The sequence below is a fragment of the Furipterus horrens genome, unplaced genomic scaffold (assembly GCF_987537825.1).
Source record: "Furipterus horrens unplaced genomic scaffold, mFurHor1.1.pri manual_scaffold_7, whole genome shotgun sequence".
Classification (NCBI taxonomy): domain Eukaryota; kingdom Metazoa; phylum Chordata; class Mammalia; order Chiroptera; family Furipteridae; genus Furipterus; species Furipterus horrens.
Genome location: NW_028327177.1, coordinates 136,686,639 through 136,704,921, shown reverse-complemented (window position 1 = coordinate 136,704,921; position 18,283 = coordinate 136,686,639). Strand labels below are relative to the sequence as shown.

General features: G+C 47.6%; 1 pseudogene; it reads right to left on the bottom strand.

Moving 5' to 3' along the window:
- Window positions 1-12,667: 12,667 nt before the first annotated feature.
- Window positions 12,668-14,101, bottom strand: LOC150005319 (microtubule-associated protein 1 light chain 3 beta pseudogene; annotated as a pseudogene).
- Window positions 14,102-18,283: the final 4,182 nt, after the last annotated feature.

Below are 18,283 nucleotides of genomic sequence, written 5' to 3'. Positions count from 1 at the left end.
TTCTAGAAAAAATTGAATGTAATACAATTTTTTTCAGCAACCTCTTGAAGCCAGACAAAAGACTCTCTGTTAAGATCTTGCTGAATGAAGAGAAAGTTCACGAGACTTGGACACATGTGGGACCAAGACCTATCTCTGCCACTCACCAACAGTAGGACCATGGGGGGAACTCCCTCCAATTCTCCCAACCTCAGTTTGGTCAACCATCAAATGGGACTGGTAATAGTTGCCTTAGCCTCACAGGATTGTAGTGAAGTTTTATGAGAGAATGGATGGGAGCCTAAAAAATGTTATACCTGAACACTTCTGCCTCCCACGCATGAGAGTTAATGAAGATTTCAAAATCTCAGTTGTTTGCAAGGAGGGACATGAAGCTTTGTGAAATTTCAAGGTGGGCTAAATGTCAGATTTTTGCCATATTGGATCTGATCTCATAACTACTCAGGGACAAGAAGATGATCAGATATTAGGAACGATAGGGGTCTCTGAATCTGGTTAAGGCTCTGACCTCACCTTGGGGAGTCCTCCACTTCTGGAAGGATTCCTGTTAGTTGATGTCTCTCTGAGGACTGCAAGGCTCGCAGGGGGAACCCGATTCAGCTGGAAATCTGATACAACCATGATTCATTTAGCTCAGAACTAATTCAGGGGGAAGCTTGTATGGGGTATCGAAATGTACCCCCTTCATCATCAGAGCTTTAATAGCAGTTCTCGAAGGGTTTTGCCCTTCTTTCAGCTCTCCCTAGATGATGTTGTGTTGAGAGTTTTGATGGTGCTGCCCGAAGTATGGTTGGTTCCAAATATCAGAGCCCACATCCTGTTGTGAATAAAGTGGTGAAGGATCCAAGGCTTGGTTTCCATTGGCCTGGGGTAGTTTTGCTGACACTTGAACCTGGAGCTGATATTCCACCAATAGGTGGGAAATTAGGAAGAACTGGAAATCTTCTGCCCCAAATATGGACAGAATCGGTTCCCAAGAGGTTTCTAGAAGCTCTTCAAAATGACATTTGGTTTTGTTTACTTCTAAAAGCTGAGTGCAGCAGCTTGGTGTACAAAAGGTATGTCAGCGGCCTCATGTGCCAAAGGTTGGAGCGTCACAAAAGCTTGGGAAGCCAGGAAGGGAGGAAGTAATGAAGGCCAGCAGAAAATCAAAGCAGTAAAGTCCAAAGTCAGGGGTTCCCACATGAACAGGAACTGGCTGTGTGGCTCACCATGAGAGCGGGAACAGGGTCTAGGAGGGCAGAGCACCCTCTTCACGGGGACATTCCATGGGATGTATATGAGGACATCAACCTCCTCCCTTGTTTAAGACTTTTCTGGGTAGAAAAATATTGCACTAAACTTTTTTTCCCCAGGTGAGAAAACAAATAACAACAGGATTGGTTTTTTGGAGAGCCATAAAGACATTGTGTAACATTCATAATTAAATCATATAAATATATACATAAATAGATTTAAAGATACAAGAAATATTTGTATTGGGCTTTACTGCCAACCTCAGACTTGGGAAGGCTTTCTTTTAATCCTCACAACAGCCCAGCATGGCAGATAAAACAGACAGCTTTTATTAATCTCACTATGGAATGGAACTAAGGCTCTCTGGGGTGTCCAAGACCACGGGCTGTCCCGTCTCGGCTTTGTGGTTCACTTCATGTCATCAGGCCACATGCAGGAGATGAGGGAGAAGCTCTGAGTCAAAGGCTGGCCAAGGGGAAAAGGATGGGAATTGGGGACAGGAGCCCTACGAGGTCCCGCATCATGTGCCAGAAACACCAGGTACAATCCAGGGCTCCTTAGGTCTAATGGTCTGAGGGACAAGTACTAAACGCGGCTGGGCAGGGAGGGCTGGGATGGCAAGGAGGCCCCGGAGCGATCTGCAGGGAGTCCTGAGGAATTTGAGAAGCTCACATGCCGCGGTGGGAGGGTTGCAGCGGAGGGTCCAAGGCTCCGCTTCATTTGCCTTCGATGCTTTGACGTTAGAACTGGTGCTGGTAGTCAGTCCACTGGTGGGCAGGGAAGCTCCAAACCCAGGTTTTTCTAGATCCCTTGGTCCACCGCTCCTTGTACTTCAGTAAATGCGTTTGTGTAGAAAAACAGAAAAACTATATATGTGTGTTTTAAAAAGTTGTCTCTGACAGTGAAACGAAAGCCATGCATCAGCTAGAGTCTAGTTTATGGGTAGGATATACACGACCCCAGTCACACAAATGTGCCACCCGAAAGGGGCCAGAAGTGCTAGAGAGCGTGGGCATCATGAGCCCAAGCTGCCTGGGAACTGAAAGCGAGGCGGTGGAAGTGACCTCCCAGCCTCTTGGAGCCAACATGCAGCTTCACGTAGGTGACCCCACCAAAGTTTCTACCGTGTTGATTCCCAAGTGTGTTCATGAGAACTGGAGTACTTTGGGGTCAAACACAGTGCTGGGATAAACAAAGAGTCCGCAGGCTTTTCACCGTGGACTGTTCAGAGCTCTTAATACGGCGAGGTGCACTGTGCAGTTTCGGGGGGGGGGGGCTCCCGGATACAGGGATTCCCAGGTTGATCTGGCCATGGGACTCTCGCCACATGAGCATCTTGGGAGAAGGCTGTGCTGTAGAAGAAACATTGGCTGTGGCACAATTGGGGTCTTCTTCCATTTTGTATTCAGACCAACAAAGAAGATGTAGTTCTTTTGTTTTTCTAAAACTGGTCTAATCTTGCCCAGAAGAGCCCACCAGTTGAGTAGCAGGAGTAAGGGGGGTAGGGGCAGCAACCAAGGTTTCTCAGACCCAATTCATTTAAACAGTCATTTAAACCGTCTTTCTGGGTCTTCGGGGGACAGCGCTCCACTGCCACCATGCTCGTCCACGGTGACATCTAAGGTTAGGGGAGGGGGCTGGATTTTGCACAATGCTGTGGTATCGGAGGGACGGTGGGGTGGTTGGGTAGATGGGAGGGCCACCTGCTCTCAGCCATGGAGCGGCTGGCTGGGGCTGCTGCATGGACGATGACCACTGGGTCTGGGTGTTTGTTCTCCCAGTGTCCCCACTATCCTCTGCTGCCACTGTGACTCAGGGACTGGTCTCTCTCAGGCTGACTTCGCCCAGCATTTTCTCTGCTGGCACCACGGAATGTGTTTATCGAATTAGCATAGGTAAGTGGCACATTGGTCAGGTGAGTTTTGACAGGGCAGAACGTTCAGGAGAGCTCCACGTGGTCCAACATTGCTGAGAAAACCCTGGTCTAGGGACAGAGCAGAGTCGTGGTGAAGCGGCGGCCTCACGCTTGTGTGTGAAGCTTGTGTCCTGCAGCTTCGCTGTATTAGCTCCTTAGTTCCAGGAGGAGGACCGGTCTGGGGAGGCTGTTCTGAAGAAAACTGCAGGGATGCATAGTGCACATAACGATTTTGCCCAAGATTAGCACTCCTTTTTGTTTATTCCAGGGCTAAGGATAAAGCTAAACATTTACCAAAATAAAATCAATCTTGATTTGATTTAACTTCTGAAAAGGGGGTAAATCCAATAGTGTGGTGGTAAATGTTTAACAACTTGCCCTCTGTGCGGGGGGGCGGGGCAGGGGGAGCCCTATTTGTAGGATTTGCTGATTTCTGTGCTGTAATTGCCCTTATTGTGCCCAATTCCGAGCTACCAGTGTAACATTATTGAACGTGGCCTTGAGAAGAAGAACGCACCACCAGCCTCCCGGAACCAGTAGGAGCCAGCTCCGGCACACCATTGGTCGGGGGGCAGGTATAAGGCAACAGGAAGAATCGGGGTGGGAAAGCTCACGTGAGGTTGGAACTGGCTAGGCTAAGGGGATGGAGGCAGAATGAAAAGTAGGCCAGTCACAGAGGACAGGAGTGAGCTGGCACACGGGGAGGGTCGCCCACATGTTTCATAGGGCGAATATTGGTGGAGCTCGGAGTTTCTCTTTTGCGATGCAAGAGCCTTCAGAAACCCAGAAAGTTGCTCAGGAGGCGGCTGCCCGGGATCCGTCGCACCAGGGGAATAGCGCAGCCAGCCAGGCCAAACCGCTCTCCGCGCCGTGAAGTGCCGGACGAGGCGTGCTGGGACCGACCGACGTGGCCTCCGGCAGGCTGAAGTGAAATCCAAGGAGCAGGCTCTCTTTGGTGGGAGCCTACAGGGTGTAAGCATCTTTTCCATCAAGAATTAGTCACTTAGAGAAGAAGGATTCAAGCATATCTGGGTCAGGTGTTCAGTCCATTTAGCCCCAGAGCCAAGAAAAACCATTTTCTGGGCACTGGAAAGAAGGAATAGGAGCATGCCAATTAATAATCAGCTTTCAAATTGTTTCTGCTCATCCAAGGGACTGAGTTTCCTCTGGTCCTCCAAGTTCCACTGGGCAATTGAACCTCATTTCTGCAGAGAGTTTTCTGATGATCCCGAGTAAAGTACCCAGTGGGGAGTTTTAAAGAGAGATGACTTCCTCTATGAAGTCAAAGCTTTACCTGCAGCAGGGTCTTCAGGAAGTCAATCTAGGCAGTAGAAACTGAGAAATTCAGTTATTCAAACCCGGAGGGGGAAACACAGAGCCGTGGGATGTCACATAACCAGGCTGATGGATTTTTCACAGAATCGACGGGTGTTTCGGCAGAATTGTCCTGAGTGGCTGGTTGCTTAGGCATTGTGCAGACACAGCTTTCTTCTCACTCGGTGGGATGCCGATTATATTTTTCTTTATCTGCCAGACGCTAGGGGAAATTAAATCTGTATATTTTAGGAAGGTGCATATAGTTCCTTTGTGAGTGAAATAAAATCAAAGGGATAATTTTAGTAAATGATGAGTGCTCATTTATCCTGATGGGGAGAAAAGAAAGGCTGATTTTCCTTCCAGAGCAGTTACTGATCTATCCAATCTATTAAAGAATAATTGAACCAGCAACAATCCCTTCTTCCATGAAGTATCTACTAATTACGCTGCTCTATAAACAGTTTCTGCTTTCACACATGCCAGTAGCTAAAAATAGATCATTACGTCACTGTGGATGCCGTGAGAGTTTTTGACTACTTCCAGATTCTGAAGATTGCACCCTGAAAAATGGGGACTGGTGTCTGTTTTTTTCCATTCCTGACCGTGCCCTAAGCCCCATCTTATCTATTATGAAACTTTTGCTTTCCTCCAAATTCAAGTTCTCCATTAACATTCTTTCCTGCCATCAATCTCATAAGGTATTACAAAATACACCACTTCCCTTAAAAGAGTCACATATATTTTTTAATGTCATTGAGCAAACTGCCAGACAGTGGACCAAAAAGGCCCCATGAACCCAGCCTGATTCAGTCCGTTCAGGCCTCCTCCATGTTTATCTTGCAAACGAGGGAGTTGGATTATGGGCCAGTTAGGATCAGGTTCACCTGTAACAGAGACCAACGCAACAGTAGCTTAAATGACACATGGAGCTATTTCTGTCCCTTAGAGTGAAGCACGGTGGTAGAGAGTCGGGGCTGGTACAGTAATTCCATGCTTCTCAAAGATCCAGGCTCCTTCTGTCTTCTTGCTCTGCCACCCGCCCGTCATGAGCTTCCACCTCTTGGTCTAAGATCCAGCCAGCAGACCCGCATTTCCGCCATCAGTGGAGAAGAGCATGTTGCCTCTCTGAAGTGGTGCCACCAGAAGTCACACCCAACACTGTCACTTACGAGGCACTGGATAGCCACAAGGGAGTCTGGGAAATGGAGTGTTTGTTCTGAGAAGCCATTGACCAGCTGAACATTGGGGATTCTTTTCTCATGAAAGACAGGGAGACCAGAGGAAAGGGAATAGCTATCTGTCCCTACTGCATAGGACATTGGTGGTTTCTAGACAGTGTCCTCAAAGGCCTAGGGCTTTGGCATGTTGCACAGATGCTCCTGTGGACTTGGGATGAGGGGGATGTGTGGGTAAATTTGCATAGGATCACAGAAAACATCTCAAAATCAGAGCATATGAATGTCTGTTTTTAAAGTGCAACTCTATTAAGGCATCTCTGCTGGGTGGTAGTGGTCTGGACCAAGAGCCATTGGCAGTTGACTGGTAAGAATTTTGGGCCACAGGGGAAAGGGTGCATCCAATGGCATCCTGAGTTGGGCATGGGAAAATCTGAGTAAGGTGTACGGTGCCAATACTGGACAAGGACCCACTGAGCTGGTGTTAGACCAGCCCATACTGGACAAGGACCCACTGAGCTGGTGTTAGACCAGCCCATACTGGACAAGGACCCACTGAGCTGGTGTTAGACCCGTTTTCAATGTCAATGACATCATAGGGTGCTAACAGAACCAACAGCAGCGGACAGCTAGGCCCTGAAATTGAACAGATAAGATTCTGTAGTTTTCTCTCTGAATGAGTTGTGATCGCAGCGATGGTCACAGCAGAGTTTCTCAACCTTGGCATCACAGACGCCCTGGGCTGAATGATTCTGTGTTATGTATGGCTGTAATGTGCATTGCAGGATGGGGAGCAGCATCCCTGGCCCCTGCTCAACAAATCCCTCTCATTGCAGAAAGTAAAAATGCCTCCAGACATTGCTAAAGGTCCCCTGGGTGCAAAATCACCCAAGTTGTGAACCACTGGTTAGAACCTAGGTAATGGTGCCCATTTCTGTATCTTGCTAGTGGTTGAATGATTTGCTACCCATTCTTTCATAAGTGGCATGGACTACATATCAAAGGCCTCAATATGTTCATGACTTCGACTTAATAATCCCATTTCTTGGGCTCTGCCCCAAGGAAGCAATTTGTAAGAGGCCTTCTGTCCAAAGATGTTCATTGCAGTACTGTGTTCAATAGAGAACAGTTGAAAACTACCAAAAATATTAAAATAGTAGGAGAGAATAGTGGGTTCATGGTAGATCCATGAACCCACTGAAATGTGTTAAAGAGTTTATAATAACATGGGAAAATACGCTATAATGATAAGTGAGCAAATAAAAACCTACCAAAAAAATAAATAAATAAATAAACAAGGAATTCACTAAAGTGGTAGATTCTGAGGAGCAGGATTAGGCGTGATTTTTTTCCCCCTCCTTCTTTCCATATTCCTGTAATTTCCCAAATGTCCAAGCTCAATATAAATGACTTTATATCAAACTACAAAACTTTTTAAAATCCTAATTTAAAAAAAAAAATTGGTACTCAAAGGAGGGAAGCTGTTCCTAGAGAGGAGCGCTTGTCCTGTAGGATCCATAGATCATTATGGGCATTCCTGTACGCACGTGCTGATGGGAGACAGGCCCATCGGATCTTCCTTCCTGCACAGAGTTGCTACCATTGCACCAAGTGACCCTCCCACTCGGGCAACCACCGAGTGAACCAAGAATCCCTGTTCAGGGCTCTCATAGGCTGGGTAGAAGGAAGCTCAACCACCTCTGAGAAGGCTTGACTCCAGGCGCTATCAAATAGGAACCTTTCCTATTAGACAGTGAAAAAAATGGGGCCAATCAGATCCTGTCTCGGGAAGGGTGTATGAAGAAAACACCCTGAGGAGGTATGTCTGCCCACCCCGAGTGGTTAACAAGAACCAGACCATAAAGCCGCTATGGATCCTGAACAATGAGAGCTATCATACTGCTCCTCCAGGAGGCCACGGAGATGGATTTCTGTACTTCTTCACTTTCTTATGGGAAACTTGTACCAAAGATCTAGGCAGAGGAGGACCCAGCGTCTAATGAGGCTTCTCTCCCTTCCAGTGTGTGTACTAGACATTACCTGGGCAGAAAGAACCCTCCTCCTGACCCTAATGGCCCCAAAGGCCACTGTACAGATGAGCGGCATGGGAAACCTGTTAAATTCCAGATCCCTGGCATCTCCCCTAGATAATGTAATAGTCTTGAAAAGCAGGGCACTCAGGAAATTGCATTTGAGAGTTCTCAGGTAATTCTGATGCACAATCTGTTTTGGAGGCATTGTCTTACCCGCTGCCAGAAAAAACTACACCCTCATGCTCTAACTTGAAGCAATCCTTAACAGTATGATGGTTCCTCAAAAAATTAAACATAAGATCCAGCCATTCCACTCCTGGGAATACACACAAAAGAATTGAAAACAAGGACTCAAACAGATATCTGTACTACCTGCTCAGAACAGCATTATTGACAATAGCCAAAAGATAGAAGCAACCCAAGTGACCAGCACTGATGAATGGAAAAACAAAATGTTATATATATATATATATGACTATATGTATATATATATATATATGATATCCTTTAAAAGGAATGAAATTCTGATCAATGCTACATTGTGAATGAACCTTGAAAATATTATGCTAAGTGATATAAGCCCGAAAGAAAAATAGAAATATTGGATGGTTCCACTTGTATGAGAATCCTGGAGTTCTCAACTTAATAGAGACAGGATGTAGAACGAGGGGGCGTTGCCAAAGGCTGAGGGGAGGGAAGAATGGGGAGTTATTACTCACTGGGTACAGAGCTCAGTTGGGGAAAGTGAGAAGACAATGGAGATGGGCGGTACCGATGGTTGTAAAACAACGTGAATGTACTTAATGCCAGTAAACTATGCACTTAAAAATAGTTAAAATGGTAAATTTTATGATTATGTATATTTTAAACAGACACACAAAACCTCAACAAACCAGAAACAAGAGCAACCACCACAACGAACCAAGTCATTCTTTCTAGCAAGAGAATGAGCCACCTCAAATCATAGCCAAGAAAATAAGTTTTCCTCTTCTTCTTCTTCTCCTTCTCCTCCTCCTCCCCCTCCTCCTCCCCTCTTCCTCCTCCTCCTCCTCCTTCTTCTTCTTCTTCTTCCTCTTCTCTCTCTCTTTCTCTCTCTTTTGTACAAAAGCACTGTCAGAGACCAAAATCTTTAGAAAAGGAAATTCGTTCAGAATAAGCTTCTTTTGTCAAATCAGGGTCCCTTATCATAAAATAAACAAAGAGAAACAGGAAATGGGAGACTAAAATAAATTTTCTGTTTAGGGATGTGTTTCCTTCCTCTCTTATAAACATAATTTTTCTGTGCTGGTTCAAATAGATTTGGTGACTCTGGGGTCCCCATGTAGTGGGCACCCACAGAAGAACCTTGTTTCTTAAACCAGGGTGGGTGGTATGATCTACTTGTTAGAGACAAAAGTGAGGCCAGGTGGTGAGGGACAGTGTGATATGAGATGTCATGAGTGGAAGGAGGTGTGATTTCACAAACATGAGTGGCTATTATTAGGGTGGTAAGTTGCTAATCATTGTTTTCACTGAGGGTGAAACAAAAAAAAAATAGTGATGTTTAAGTTAAGATTAGGTCGGGCCGCATGTGGGTGAAAACCCAACAAAATAGTAGCTTAAATAACACAGAAGTTTGTCTCCCCGTCCCACACATGAACCCAGAGCTATGAAGCCTGGGGCTGGTGTCGTGGCTTTGTGAGGTTTCTCAGACACCCCAGTCCTGGGTCCCGTTTCTCACTCTGCCATCCTCAGCCCACCGATCAAGGTGATTATTTGACTATTTCGGCTTCAGCCATCGTGTCTGGCCCAGGCAGAAGAGGAAGGGGTGAAGAGGCCTGCTCTTTCCCAAATTGGAAACTGTACGCAACACTCCCATTTCTCTCTCCCTGGCCAGAACGTTTTCTCATGAGCACACCTTGCGGCAAGAGTGGCTGGGAAATGGGACCTTTATTCCAGGGAGCTGTTGCCCAGCTAAGAAGGGGGGGGGGGACTGCTATTGGGGAGATGACCAGCAATCTCTGTCACCTGGAAGCTTGGTCAGAAACAGGACACAGGGAGTTTCTTCTCAGCTCAGGTGCCTCCAACCTTCTCCATGAAATTCTTCTAGGCTTTCTGGTCTGATCATCTCGTTTTAATCCCCACAACTTCTCTGGGTCGCTTACAAACAAAGTTACTAAGATTCCAAGAGTTTAGGTCACTTATCCAAAGCAGCTCCATTGGCCTCCAAAATCTTTGGAACCAGCCCTATGTGGCCCCAAACCCCTTCCTCTCCAGCACCAAGAGGGTAAGTAGAGTCCAGCCTGGGGAGGCTACGGTGGTTGGTTGTGGGTCTCTCAGCACTAGGCATCGTCGCCTCTAAACACAAGTATCTTCCTACCTCCAAAGCCTGCTGTGTGGGAGCCCGGGAGCCCATTGCTCAGCAAACCATGCCCATCACTCCAGCCCTTGTTCAACCCCGGAGGCTTAAATACATAGGCTGGGCTGCTGGCTGGATTGTTTTCTGGGTTAATGTTAGCATTCAGGAGCAGACTCATCCTAGGTGTGACTACTGTACCTCTTTTTTTGAGACATGCGTGTGCTGGAAGGGTTGGGAGGGTGCCTCCTGCAGACCTCAGAGGGTCAAAGACAAAAGCAGCATCAACTCAGAGCTGCCCCCTCCGCCCCCCCCACCGCCCCCCAAGACTAAGGCATCTCTGGCAAGGCAGGAACTCGTGGAACTGAGAGCTACAAACCAACCGCCTTGGGCTGCCTCTACAGCTTCCTCTCCTGTTTTCAAAGGACTCCCCTAGCGATTAGGAAATTTCATGTTTAAGTTGTTGAGGGTGAGGAATAAGCCAAGAAGGGTCACTTTTTAAGAAAAAAGCTGGTGGCCTGGGAACCGCCTGCTGCATGCCCCACTCCAGGGGTAGGGTCTTTCTTCTTAGGGAGCAGACAGCTGGGAGGAGTTCAGGGGACTTTGCGCTGCTGTGGGGGACCACAGAGGCTTCCTCTCAACTCCAAGGCAGACTCATTCCCTATGAGGGTGGGGCTGACTTTTCTAGAAACACAGCTCCCATGAAAGAGGACAGACCTCTCACCTGGACTACCCGGCCTTCTGGCCATGCCAGAGAATCCCTCTGGAAAGCACTGAGTTTCTGTTTTAAAATGCCTTTTCAACCAAAACACCCATGAAAGTAAATGTTTATTATTTTAAAATTTTAGAAAATAGAGATAACAAAAAGGAATGAAAAATTGCCTGCTATTCTCTTACCCAGAGAGAACAGTGACTCACTTTTCATATAGTTTTCTAAGCACATATACATGTATGTTTGTATGTATATGCATGTGTGTATACATAGCTCTTGAAAAGGAAAAATAGAATTGGACTATTTTATGACCAGCTTTTTGCCACTTAGCAAATATATATCTACAGTGTTGTTTTTAATGGAATAAAAAACATCATTTAAAAAATTGCACCATCATTTAAAAAATTCACTATTGTTGGGCAGTAAGATTAGTTCGTTGCTCTATTTTTGAAAAAATATTATTATCATGATCTTAGGGCATATCCTTGATTGCTTCCTTACAGTAAACTCTTAGAAGTGGAATGCTTGGTAAGCGCTTGGCAAACTTTCAGGGTTTTTAAAATATATATGGTCAAATTCATCTGTGGGAAATCTGTAATGATTTGCATTCTTATCTACCATGTATGAGAGGACTCCTATATCTTAGTTTACACTTGACACTACGTTTTTCTTGAAAGTTCTGGAAAGTCAGTGACAGTCTGTAATCTTTGGGGAAAGACCCACACTATCCTACACAGTACGCTTTCTTTTTCCAACAACCCCAAGTGAGAAGCCAGGACCAAAGGCCGCCCCCAAAAGGAGCCAAAGGAGACCCAAATTCAGTTATGCCTGTGTGTCAGAGCGTCCTGTCATCTCCCTCAGTCTTTGAATGCACACCTGGCCCGACAACTGCCTGTTACGTGTGACCTGGGCTGGGTTCATCGCTGACCTGGATAGAGAACACTTCGGAGCTCATTGGCTGGTAGCCTTCTGAACCATCTGGTCCCAGCTAAACAGGCTCCCCACGCGGCTGGAAGCTTCCTCACTCAACTAGCTTTCTTCTTGCCAGGTTCCTAACCAAAACAAACAAAAAATTTTCCTACCTTACACTTTGCACAAAAAATAGAGGACATGGATTTTTTTTTTTGCATATTTTTACCTGTTAGCCAAGCAGCTTATTTTTTTAAACCTTGGCAATCCTACAGATTCTGTCTCAGCTCTCTGAAAGTCCCAGGAGAGAGCTGGGGGGAGAACAGGAGGGAAGGACAAACGGATTCTCCTGGCCACGAGGAGGTGGGCCTGAACAATTGGCCTTGAGTAGTTAGCTCACTTATGTTAATATTTTCAGTATTTGTGGTTGGGGGAAATGCCAGCTATCTTCAAAACTGAGATTCTCTTCTTGGCCACAAGTGTTTTTTTCAAACTGCTAGACTTAAAGCAGATTGCTCTTCCGAGAGCATGAGCTATTTTTGCATCTGTAACACTACAGAGGGCGCACACCTGTTTGTACATACGTGCATGCACATGGACACTGGGGTCACTAAGTTGAAGGCAGAGCTGAGAGACGGTGAGCCTGGTGTTCTTCCACGTCTGCACAGGTGTTAGCTGTGGGACGAAAGGCTCTCTTCCTTTACAGTTACTCATTTCTCCAACGATATTTTGGAATCTTAAAATCAGTCTTATGAAACACAATAGATCTATTTTAGAACCCTCTATTGTTAATTATGTTGTTTTTTTTTTCTGAATTCTTTTGAGTCGGGCATTTAAATATTTAATCATGGAAAACATCCTTTTGGAGGGTCCACTGTGGACAAAGCCCTTGGCTGGGTACTGGGGAAAGCGTCAAGACAGAACCCCTAGTCCAGCTCTGCCACCGCAGCTGCCATGAAGGTGTCCCTTCGCTCTGCACAGTCTCAGTTTATGCACCTTTCAAACATGGCCCCTGGGCTTATTGTTCACAGGACACTAACTCTCCTTCACTTGTAGGCTCCTCACAGCAGGGTGGGGGGCATCCTGAGCAGGCTCCAGCGGGCGTCCCGTGCCACCGGTCAGAGAGACACGTGGCTCACTCTGGAAGGGAAGCAGGTCAAAGCTGTGTGAGACTGTCTGCCCCAGCCCCACATGCAAGCCCTGGTAAACCTGACACTGCTGAGGTTCCCCTAAAGGTGTCCGTCCCATCCAGCACCTAACACAGTTTGTAGTTATAGTTGTGCCTATATTCGAAAGTTTTATTATGCAAAATTTCAAAAATACACAGTATAGACAGAAGAGTATAAGGAAAGCTCAGGCTCCAACAATTTGAACTCTGTCCCCTGTTACTCCCTGAATCCCGGATATCATGTCATTTCACCCATGTGTTTATTTGTAATTGCTAAGGACTTTTTAGAAATAGAACCACCAAAATTAAGTTATCAGTTGATAACATCCTTTTTTTTTTCCTACTGGTAAGGGTTTAAAAAATTCTAGAATGGATGCATTTTTCTAGTCTTACAATTGTGTCTGGCTGGTTTGGCTCAGTGGATTGAGCGTCGGCCTGCGAGCTAAGTGTCGCTGGTTTGATCCTCCAGTCAGGGCACATCAGAGAAGGAAAACTCTGACTCCAAAAAACCTCCGCTGCCTTGCGGCATACCTCTTCAGGGAAAAGGCTAAGGGAGTAAACCCCGACAGAAAATCCGGAGCCGGAGTCCCTAAGGCGGTTTGACGTTGTAGTCAACACCGGCAACTCCTGCGGCGCACCTGAAGCCAAGCTGTATTGACTCCGTCTTTCCCTTGGGCCCTTCAGCTGCGAAGAGAGGGGGGGTCTGCTGCATGGGCAACAGCAGACCCTCCATATCACCCTGCCCAGGCTCTGTAGCTTCAGCTTCACTGGAGAGGACACTCCAGCGTCATCGCAAGATGTCGATTCAACACGGGAGGAGACAGATACCGTGTCACTCCCGAGTTGGACTGCACAGCCATTCTTGGCGGTGCAGATAGACTCTTAAGAAGCTACACCATCGTCTCTCGAGACGGACGGCTGCCGACGACACCAACAATTTCACTCCAGCTGTCTCCTGAGCGGCATATACCACGCACAGAAATCCATCGTCATCCTTCTCACTTGCAGACACTTTCAGAATTGGTATGGATACCCTCACCATTCTGTGCCCATTCACTAACAGGAAGAAGGCTTGATTAGCATTGGGCTGTAAGTGCCTTATGATTATCTTGATGAGTTCACTCACGTTGGCATGATCAGGTACAAGAAACCTGGTTTTACCCAAGGACAGGAAGCTGCTTCTCACCCTCGTATTGTTCTGTTATCACCAGGATTTTGGTCAGAGGCTGCTCTCAGATAAGTTGGACGTCTACTCTTTGTTCAAAGGTACGGCGCTGCCTGAAGGTCTTCTCCAACGGCATGGCTTGGGAGGCTTAGAGGGGGTGACGAAGCTGAGGGTCCTGGCAATTTCAGGTGGTAGCGGATGTGACAGTCCAATTGAGTTCTTATTTCTTGCCAGACACCATGTTAAAATAAATTTGACCATGTCAGCGAATGCTTTTACTCGTGGAGAAGTGGAGGCTTTCGGAGGCCTTGGCAAGACGCAGAGGAAGCGGGATTTGGACCTTCTCAATAAGACTCCATACTCCACGCTCTTAGCCAAACTCCACCCTACAGGAAGGACAGGTGCTCCACTGTTACACCTTTTTCTGTTTTTAGTCCCTGGATCCACCCCCCACCCTTTCCCAGTACCAAGGACAGCTGTTGGAGGTCAGATCATGTCGTTGGAGGAGGAAGAGAGGCTCAGTGCTTTCCAGCCAACAGGAGGGCCAGCTGGCTCCAGTGTTCCTCTTTCTCTCTCCCGGGCTGTGGCTGGAGGTGTAAGAGGGGGTGTGCACTCTTCTCCTTCATTTGCAAGTAATATGTGTAGAGATTCTAACAGCTGACCAGGCCATGGACCCTCACAATGACTTTGTGGGGGAAGGATCGGCAGCAATACTTACGGTCACTGGAATACTGTGACTCAGAGCCTAGAAATGACTTGCTTGGGATCCCCCACAATGAAGTGGCTGAGCTGGGACTTGAATGCATGTCACTGGAATGCCAAGTGCCCTTCCCTGTGACTCCACCCGTCCCACAGGTTCACTTCTGAGAAACAAGAGGCCCTTGGGCAACTTCCCTCAGGGGCCCAATGGCTCCTCTTTCCAAGAACTCAGTTGAGAATTCCAGTTGCATTTGCTTTATTTGTGGTCAGTGTTCTGTGGGAAAGAGTCAGCGAGGTCTTCAGCGTGGGTAGAATTTTTTGTGAGGTCTCCTCGACCCGCTCTAATGAATGAAGGCATTTGTACAGCCCAATGGGGCCTCCTTGGGACACATTCCTTGTTGTTTTGTTGTTGATGTGGTTTGTGGTTTTGTCTCTTTAAATTAAAAATCATATTTTCTCCAATCCCAGGCATCGTATGTGCTCATTTTGAGAATATTAGAAAAATAGAGAAAAGCATAGAGGAAATGAGAACATGTCTGGCCCGCGGCCACCCCGAGTTACACCGGGCTGGGTGGGTTTCCTTCCGTCGCCTCGCCTCCTGCGCTCCTCCAGACCCCTGGGCCTGCTCCGCACCTGTGGCCTCATCTACAGCCCGTGCCCTCTCCTATGGCTGGGTGTCTGTCCTTGGGAGGGGGCAGAAGAAAGGACAGTGTGGTCGGGGCTTCCTCTCTGCAAGGTCACCTCTGCTAAAGGTCACTGCTCCTCTCAAGACCCCCAGGACTAAGAAGACATTCTTTCCTGCATTTTTGAGGCTCTAATAGCTGTCCCTGGTCTCCCTTCTTTGGGCCCAAGGGTGGTGATGCCCCAGCCACTGCAGTGTTTTCGTGCCCCCCACCCACGTTTGGAAGTAGTCCCTCCCCAGGTCGTCCTGGTACAAATGTGCCATCTGTTTCCTGTTGGGAATCTGACTGCTTCACCTTCTGACTCATTGACATTTTGAGACCTTTCCCTTGAAGCTCCCATTGCTGTGACATTTTCCAAGGTTCCCAGAGCAATGTGTGAATTGGTGCCTGGAATAAACGTGGAGGTCCTGGAGGAGAAGACATTTCACTTCTGGGCTCTGCCCTGCCTCCCACCTGCCCCTGCACAGGCTCATACCCAGGGGCTGTGATGTGAGGGTGGGCACACCCGCACCTGCTTCCAAGCCCCGCCAGCTCCTACTGCTCCTGCACCTCCATGGGGGTCGCTCCTCCAGCTGCCAGAGTCACCTCTGCAAGGTGCGCGTTGGAAAGGAAGCCGCAGGAGAGGCGGGAGAAGAGGAGGTTTGCTTACTCGAAGGCCTTTGCATGTAATGACTCCTCAGACGCCCACTCACCTCCAGGGTGAGTCCTACTTACCCCTCTTGCCTCAGCTTTGCTGGGGCCTCCCCCGCGGGGCTCGTACCCTGGATAGGGCCCCTTCCTCACGGCTCTCATTGCAATGTGCTCCCACGGCCCTCCCGAGGCTGTGAGGGCAGAAACCGTGTCCTGCGCACCGGGCAGCTGCCATGCACCTGGCACGAGATAAACGCTCCATAAACACGTTGACTCCTGTACATTTGGGACGTCCTCCAGTCTCAGTCTCCCCATTAGACCCATTTTGAAGGACTGTTCCCAGTTGGAAGAAACCTTGATTTGAATCAGCCGGCCGCCGTTTCTTAAATATTGTAGACATGAGAATCCACATTACTCATCCCTACAGGCACCGATGTGATGTTGCCTCAGACACGTGTGTTTGTTGGAGGTGGGGAGGGGTGTAGGACAAAAGGTGGGCCTTCCTCAGAGACCCCTGTGGGGTTTTGGAGGTTGCAGAGGAATTTATAAGCAGAGCCAAAGAAATGGGAAAAAACTCTCTACTCCATTTTTTCCCTAAAAGCCAGGCACATAAGAAAAAGTCAGTGCTGCTTGCTGGTCATTGGAAGATAAAGTTCAGGCGCAATGTTCAACTTCTGGGATCGCTTCTGAATTTCTCTCTTGTTTAACTTTACTTCCTAATGTGAGGTCATGGGATCTCTGTGCTTTGGTGAAATATGAATATGAATACCTCTATCTGCATATCCGATCTCCCGGGACTAAGGGAGCAGTGGCTTGAGGAGGGCTATCCAGTGGGAGCAAAACTTCTCAATTATTCCTTCTGATATTATTTTGACTCTTGAATCATAGGAATTTATAACTATTAAAAATAAAATTGCCTTTTTAAAAACCTTCCCCGAGAAGAGCAATAACCCTCAAACTTTTTGATCTAGCCCACTTAAGGTGGGACAAAAGACCTCATCGTCACCTATTCTACTGTTCACACTTTCCAATGGGGGGAAAGAATGATGAGACTTGTTTTAAATAACAACGTGTCAATATCCACGCAGCTTGTGTTTTTGGTGGAGGCGGGAGAAGGCGGCATTATGTAAACATTTGCTTTTGCAGTAGAGGCTTGGATGGTGCCTATTTGAACCAAATTGTATGCATGTCTTCCAATCCAGTTATTAGAAAATGACGGGGCCCAAATATTGACGTGGTAAATACAGCACCCTAACCATTGTAGAGAGGGTCAGGTAATCTGCCCCCAAGTACAGGGATGACACAGGAGTAGCAGCTGAGGAAAGACAGAACAGACTTGCCCCGCCCCTACATGTGGGCATCCTGGCCGGCCACAGCTGCGCACACTCACTGGGAGCTCTGCCAGTTGCCACACGTTGCATAGATGACAGAATTTTGGGTAGAACACTGAACAGAAGTATTCTGGTCACACTCTTCGTTGTGGTTCACAAATGCCAAATCCAGTCATTCTTAATGATTGAGTCACTTCATAAGCTACCGGTAAAAAAAGGCATTGGTTCTCCATAAACAACAGTTGGAGGACTGTCTGGGTTTCTCTCGGGGGAGCAGAAGAAAGGGCCCCCAGGTTTGGAGAGCACTGTCCACCCATCAGGAGGATTCCTGCGTCCCGCCAGGGCCCCTGAGTCCACTTCGAAGGGGCTGTTAGAATGACTATATTGGCAAGAATGTATAAAGCTTCCCTGCTTTGCGGTGGCCGAAGTCCTACAGCATTTGGACCCTGTGATGGAAAAGCCCACTCATCCCAATCGTGCTTCTCCCCGGTGCAAAGCAACCCTTGAAATGAGGAGGGCCCTTCTGACATGCCAGCTTTGGCATATGGGACAACTTTTCTAGAAAGAAGTTGCTATGTGAGCTGCGAGCACTGGGGGAAAACTTTGCACACGGAGGGTTAAATGCTGATGGGTAATGAGTAGCTCCACCCACTCCTTACACTTCTACCCACAGTCAAGCTTCCCCTGGTGAGGACGGGGCTCACTGGGGGCAATGGTTTTAGACCCCCTTGCTTCGCCGTGCTCTAGGCCTCTCCGCCCTTTGTCCTGGGGTCTTCCCAGCATGTGCCCTGTCTCTTTCCTGTCTCTTAGGTCTAGTTCCACACACTCATTGGACTCTGGGACCCTCTTGGGCTTCCCCAACTTGGACCATCTCGTGCTCATTTGTAACATGTAGCCTCTCCCTTGTTCTCAAGATACCTGTCTATTTCAGGCGCCCACTCACCCAACCCACCTCCAGCTCCAGCGGACCAGAGG